This window comes from Theobroma cacao, chromosome 4, assembly GCF_000208745.1.
Source record: "Theobroma cacao cultivar B97-61/B2 chromosome 4, Criollo_cocoa_genome_V2, whole genome shotgun sequence".
NCBI lineage: Eukaryota > Viridiplantae > Streptophyta > Magnoliopsida > Malvales > Malvaceae > Theobroma > Theobroma cacao.
In genome coordinates this window covers 8777462-8784867 of record NC_030853.1, presented here as the reverse complement: position 1 = coordinate 8784867, position 7406 = coordinate 8777462, and the positions used below count along the sequence as shown (strand labels likewise).

Here is a 7406-nt window from a genome sequence, read left to right as displayed (position 1 = left end):
TTCTTTTGCAAATGTAATTTACTTTATTTTGTATGACAAATCAAATTTGTTATTTATGTTTGAAAGGTGTAATTAATTTTTAATATTGTATTTTATTAGTTTGATTAAAAATAGTTAAAAGTTAACTGTAAAAAATAACTTTATTAGGAAAGTAAAAAAAAAAAAAAGTATTCTAGGTATTGTTTTATTGTTGACTTTTGATTATTTTTTAACCAAATTAAAAGTATAGTATTAAGTTTTCACCCGTGAAAAAAATAAGTAATAGAGTTGAGCGATCATCTTGAGTGGAATGTTAAATTTAAATCTTATCTCTTGAATAATTTAAGTAATATAGTATTAACATTATTCTTTATCATACCTTAAGTTTTTCATTTTAGTTTGACTTTCATGAACATTAAAACAAAAAATTTGATTTTAGGGTCTGTTTGTTTTAACGTAAAATATTTTCCGAAAAATGTTTCAAGACTTATATTTGTTTGAAAAATAGAAAATTTATTTCAAATATAAAACATTTTACGAGTCAACAAGAAAAATACCCTTTGACTACGTAAAATGTCTTACCCCCTTAAGAGGCGTAATACTTTTTTCGAAGAATGTTGTCGAATTTACCATGTAAGTGGACGTATCGTTAACAAGTAATATAATAAAAAATAGAGTATCGTTCTGTACTCAAAAACTTTTGGTAAGTACTAAAATTAACACAACTTAATATTATCCAAACAACCAATTTTCAAATTACTAAAAACTAAAATTAATAACAAGAATAGCAATTTAAACCATAAAAATCAATCAAACAAAGTGTAGAACCACAATATCCCCTCAACACTTTATTTAAATCTCTTCTACTCCCTCTTTACTTACTAGACAACTGCGTTATTAATCTAGAGTTCTAACGTATTTATAAGTCTCTTATGATGTTTTTATTAAAATATCTTTCTTAACCAATCTTATGATATTCCTATGCAAATTGCAATTAAGAAAGTCTCATTAAAATTAGACTTTAATTATGGCTACATACAACACGTACGTGTATTCTTACCCTACACGCAAATCAAATCAATCATTTTATGCAATTAAAATTGAACATATGTTATTTCATCCAAGGTTTATACTAAAATTACTTTTTCAAGTTTCATTTAGGTTACCCTATCAATCTAATAGGTGGTTAGTCAATCAGACACATTAAGCACAAGATTGAAATAAACAACTCAAACACTATCAATCATAAGCAAAAAAGAGTATTAAAAATTCAAACTACATGTTGGGTTCAATTGCAATTCTAGATAGGAAATTCAGTTACTCATAACTACTAAAAACATCATCCAAAAAAGTTTAACCATCAACACAAAACAAGGAAAGTATAAGAAAAACAAAAGAAGAAAAGAAAACTAAGATTTATTAAGTCTTTGATCTTCAATCTTTAAGAGTTTTTCCTCGTTTTCTTACTTGCTTGACGACTCTTTTTCTTTAAAGAAAACCAATCTTAATTGTTCCCTTCAAATGCTCTAAAAGGGTCTTTAAATAGGCCTCAAAATCCTACGTGAAATAAACTTTCGAATTTTGGTCTGCTCAAGATATTGTGTTAGTGTGGGGGCACCCAAGGTTCTGTATATTTTTTTTTCTCATTTCTTCTTTCAGTGCCGTGGCACTCCTCCTTTACCGCATGGTGCCCAATGTTTTGTCTTGTCTTCCCTGCTTTGCTACACTCTTTTGACTTGTGACACAATTTTCTCTTTTTTTCGGGCTGAATTTTGTTATGAATTTAGTACACGCAAGTATATATATTGAACAAGTAATACAAACAATAAGTCAAAAATCATATCCCACAAGGATTTGCTCTTAATTTTTCACTAAAGACTAAAATTATGCAAAATTAATCTAATTCAAGTAATTGAATTTTGTAGAAAAATAATTGCAACTAAATTTAATTAAAAATTAAACTAACTAATAAAAACTAAAAATTCACTAAAGAAAGACAATAGATTAAAACCTAGGATTATGGGTTTATTCAACAATTCATCTGATACTAGCTTTTTTATTATTTACATTCATGGGTGGTTTTACTAACTTAGAATCTAAAACTATGCATAAGTCTCCGTCGAGATGCTTGTACAAATACTTAACTTAATTAGGTCACTATATGTCTATAGCAATCAATTAAATAAAGTTCATTAAGCTAGTATTCTAATTTGACTAAATATGGCAATTGGCGTATGTCTATTCTAATTGCGAATCAAATCATTTATTTAGTACCCCGTACTTTGATATGGTGGCTAATAAAGCTTACGAATGCCAATTGAGGTTAATTACCGAGTTAAAAAGGTGATTCAGAAGTGAACTTGTGAAACCTCGACCTCTATAGACCCGTAACTAGCAGTAGACGCTATAACACGAACTAGGGGTAATTTCATCATTTCTCATGGTGAGCTCTTGGAAGTAGCTCTCAAATGTTATTAAGGTCTAAATAGACCTAAGGAATAAATGAATGATGGTAAAAATGAATGAAGAAGATAGAAATATCGATAATTTTCACGATAAGGGCAAAACAGTCATTTTGCATCTCGAATCAAAATTTTTAAGTTTTCGTGAACTCGAGTATTTCTAGACTCTTATGGACCTTGTCTTAGTGTCAAAGAAGTAAAAAGATTGTATAAAGGCAATGGAAAGACAAAATGACCTTGTCAAGGGCATTTTAGTAATTACGTGAGAAAATGGATAAACTTAAGGCATAAATATCTAAGTTTCTAGTAAGTTCTTCAAATTTCCAGCAACTTCTTCTTCTTCTTCCTTTCTCACATTTTCTTACCTTCCATGGGAGCTTGCTTTGAAACCTCCATAGATTTTCTCAAGTTAACCCTAATTTTCATACTTTTGTACACCTTTTCGCAAAGTCCTTTGTGCTCTCTTACTCTTTCACCTTAAAACCCTCAAAAAGCCTTCCCTTAATACTTTCTCTCACTAGTTGGACATTTTAGAGAGAGAAAGAGAGATTTTTCATAAGAATTCGAAAGCTTTTGAAAAGGAATTCGATTACAAAGCTACCAAGGTCCCAACGAGACCCCACATCTCCATTCGGACCATTAGTGGGAGTTGGAGTCGATTTAAGAATCAACAAAGACATTGTGAGTGAGCTTGTACTGAAAATATTTTGGGAAATGTATTGGTATTTGGACGAAGCGTGTGAATGATTTTTATTTGATTGTTCTTTAAAGGTTATCCATGGGAACAAGCCTTTATTAAAACGTTTTATGTTGTGAGTGTGCAATATGATGAATCCTTGTGCCTTATATGATGTTGATATAAATATATATGTTGCGTATTGATAGTTAATATTGTGTAACAAATATAACCGTGCATGTGCGCGATGTGGGGATGCACATGCCTGTGATGACGAGGTGCGGAAGTGTGAATAGTGATGTTGATGTGTGAGAGTAGTGTCAAGCCCGACCTTATAAAATACTTGCCATGTCATTCATGTGATTGACAATATGCTTGCATACTTGCAAAGCCCCGAAAAATTGTTAAAAGTTGGTAATGTACCTAGTGGTGCAACTAAGTTGAATTAAGCCTCGAACTAGACCAAATAGAGATTTTAACATGAAATTGAGAATTTTAAAACCCTAGAATGACTTAAAATGGTGATTCGAAGTTTGAAGACCGATTTGGAGTCAAATTGGAATTTTCATGATTTAGGGGCAAAATGGTCATTTTGCCACCCAAGGTTAAGATGTGAATGTTGGAAGAAGTTTTTGATCAAGATTGACTATTTAGAACATAATTTGAGTTTGAGAAGTGAAAAATTTTAATTTTGACATTTTTTCGAGTATAGGGGTAAAATAGTCATTTTGCCACCCCAAGGGCAAAATTGTAATTTTACACCACCCAACACTTGTCCAGCACATGGATTTTACCCAATATTATCATGGATAATTGAAGAAATTTAAGTGGTGGAAAGAGATTGCTTAATGGGTAAGTATGACACATGGACCAATGGAATGGTGACATGTGTCAAGTTTATATCCATTTATTATTTAGCTTTAAAAATCAGCACAAAATCAGCCTATATCTCATTCTTATGGCTGGGCAAAGAAGAACAAAGGAAGAAAAGAAAGAACAAGAACCCTAGGTGGAAAAATTCAAAGGAAAAATGTGAAAATTCAAGGAAACAAGTGAAAAAGGTAAGATTTTTTTCAATAAAGCTTGAGATCTACTTTTCCCATGCATTCTTTTTGATTTTTCATGGTTGAATCATATGAAATCATGATGGGTCTCTTGCTGGCCGAACATGGGGGGAGGAGTTTTGATGCTTGATTTGGTTAGATTTCAATGTATTTTAGTGTTTTTAGTTAGTTAGTGATGTGTAGCATGAAAATCAAGCAAGAAAAATTCATGTTCTTCCATCACCCATTATTGACCGAATTTTCCATTTAGAGTGAGGATGGTGGATTTGATTTTATTTCAAGTGAATTGGTTAGGAAATGATGAATTACTGTGAGAAAATCAAGTAGAAAAAATTATAATATTGATGCACCCATCATGGCCGAAATTCCTAAGGGAAAATGTGAAGGTGATGTTGCTAAATTTTATGCTATTGAATTTGTGATTGATGGTCTGGAGAATTGGAAGAAAAATGGAGTTAATTGGAGTTGAATTGGCCAATTAATTTAGTGATAGATCGAATTAGGTGAACACCATGTTTAGACGATAATCCGAATAATTTGCATTCCATTTCATGCATCCATATAGTTTTATAACGGTTTAGCACCAATGTGGTAAATTGCTTGATTTTGCATCATGTCTAGGTGGTGAATCCTCCGCTAAGGGCAAAGAAATTGTACTCGAGGATCGGTAGTTAGAGTACTCTAGAAATTCGACTCCCGAAATAGTGAGTAACCTTACTATCATCTTAATTATCTAAAGTATGTTTTATTTGATTTCGTGAATTTTATGGAAAAAGAATTAAATGATTAATTTTTTGATTTTATAAACAAAATGTGATTTATTGAAATGATTTCATAAAATTGTTTTAAAATTGAATGATGGTTTGAAAATAGAGTAATTGGAGACCACTTGATGTGTTGTAAATTTATGGTTCTAATTGATGGCTTATGATAATGTGTTGGCATGACTGGCTGGAATTGTGGTTTGTGAACTGTATGAATTGTTCTGTTTTACATTTACAAGCTGAGTAGTATAATATTAGTCATGTCATGCTATCAAAATTTTATTGTATGGTGGGTTTAGCTTGTTGCAGCGGGCCGATTCTGTGGATCAGCCTATTAGAGGGGCACGAAATCTGGTTATATATGTACCTTGGGCAGAGAGGTGCGTAGGGTATCTTCTGAGGTATGGTTAGAGTTCACGTCACACTGAACCACCTCGTGATGATGAACTTCGCTAACGTCAAGGAACGACTATGTTTTTCAAATTAAAAATATGTTTATGTGTATACGAAATTTTTAACAACCTTGGTAGACTCGGTTAAATGCCTTCGCCAAGGTATTCCCGAGAATGATTTTGGCAGGAGCCAAGCTTTTAAGATACTCATAAGCCATGTTGATTATTTAAATGAAATGAATATTTATGTTACGAAATACATATTGAGATGGAATATTTTAATCGTCTCCATTTACTCAATTTTAGATATTTTGGATGGTGTTTGTTTACTCACTGGGATTATATAATCTCACCACACTCTTTTCCACCCATTTCAGGCTCAGAATAGGCTGTAGATAGCTGGTTTCATCGAGGCTACCATTAGATTTGCATCCTCCAAACTGTAAGTTTACAGTCTCCCTTACTTTTGGTTATTCGGGGGCCTATTGGTTATTGTAAATTAAATTAAATACTCTGGCTTACTGTATTATAGTATGTATGAATTTATTTTGCTCTTACGCTGAAAAAAAAATTATTTACGTATACTCTAAAAATATTGTTTTATAAGAAAATAGAATATTTTATTAAATATTTATTTTATTTTATTATATCCAAATAATCATAATTTCATTTTAAATGAAGGTTTTAGATGTTTAAACTTATTTTTGATTATGAATTATGTGTTTTGTACTTGCATACTACATTTTTAGCGGATTTCAAAATGTTCAGGAAAAAATGACCAAAATACCCCTGTGAGACAGAAATAATTTTTTTATTGTTTTAAGTTGGAAATAACTTAAAATCTTTTAGAACATGATATTTAGCAACGGTTACTCACAAGGGGAATGAGAAACTGATATTAAAGCCTTGCGGGGTTCCGGTTGGCATTCCGGGTGATGAGTGTCTATTGGGACATCGCGGCGGTTGTCACAAGCTAGAGAGGAGTACCGAGTCATGACAAGTAGGGAGTGCACATGATGATGTTGAAGTGTGCGAGTAGGGAGTGCACATGATGATATTACCTTGTGCGTGTAGGGAGTGCACATTGGCTGAGTGAGGTGGTGGTATTCGTGTTTATCTATGTATATATACATGTGTAAAAGAAAGTTATGAATATAGTAGGTGGATGTAATGTATGTGAAATCTTGCATGTTGAATTTTGAAATCTTGCTAATTATCTTCAAATTGAATTGTATTGCAGCGAGAAACCTTTTGTCATGTTTACTACCTTGCTTGGTTTCTGCCATATTTTCTACTTTTTTAACCTCACGGTTGATCATGGATTTTCAACATTAAGGGATTAGTTAATCAAGTTTGAAATGAGGAGTTTTAATAAGAATTAAACTAAATTGCATTGTTTTTGAATCTAAGTGCATCATGATTTTTAAATTTTCCTTATCGTCGCTTGTTCCCTTCCTATGTTCACTCACTGGGTTTATACTCACGTTTTTAAACTTCATGTTTTAGGTTTCTGAGTAAAAGGTGACTGGATCCTAGGACGAGGTGATCCTCCCCATCCATTGTTCGGTAAGTTTGCCATGATACTAAGTGTTACCACCCACGCCTAGAGTCACTCCGCTGACATTAAGAGTCTTTGAATGTGTACATGTAAACTGGATGTGATTTGCTAAGAATCGTTTGGCAAACTTTTTATGTATATTAAGATTGATGAATCCCATTATGAGTATATAATTGGATTTTATGAATTGATTTCAATGAAGTTATTATTTGAACATTATGATTTATGGAACTTAAAAGGGAATATGGATGATAAAGGGGCTGACGTACAGGTTCATATAGGAAGGCTTGCTTGGGCTTAGTGGGCTATGCCCATTGGGCCCCTGCGTCTGTCATGGCCCGAAAATTGGGCTGTGACAACTTAAGTGACATGAACATACACTATTCAAATCTTAGTCCAATCTAAAATCTCTATGCCAAGTCCCAATTAGATTCACAAATCAGTTAAGTGTTGGTCAGACAATTAAAAGCATTAAGAATAGATTTGAATAAGCAAAACTATACCTATTCAT

At 32.3% G+C, this 7406-nt stretch overlaps 1 long non-coding RNA gene across 1 annotated transcript; it reads left to right on the top strand.

Moving 5' to 3' along the window:
• Positions 4138 to 7114, top strand: LOC18601322. The gene is made up of 4 exons (XR_001927420.1): positions 4138 to 4178; positions 4803 to 4885; positions 5715 to 5779; positions 6844 to 7114. It is a non-coding gene; the product is annotated as an uncharacterized LOC18601322 (long non-coding RNA).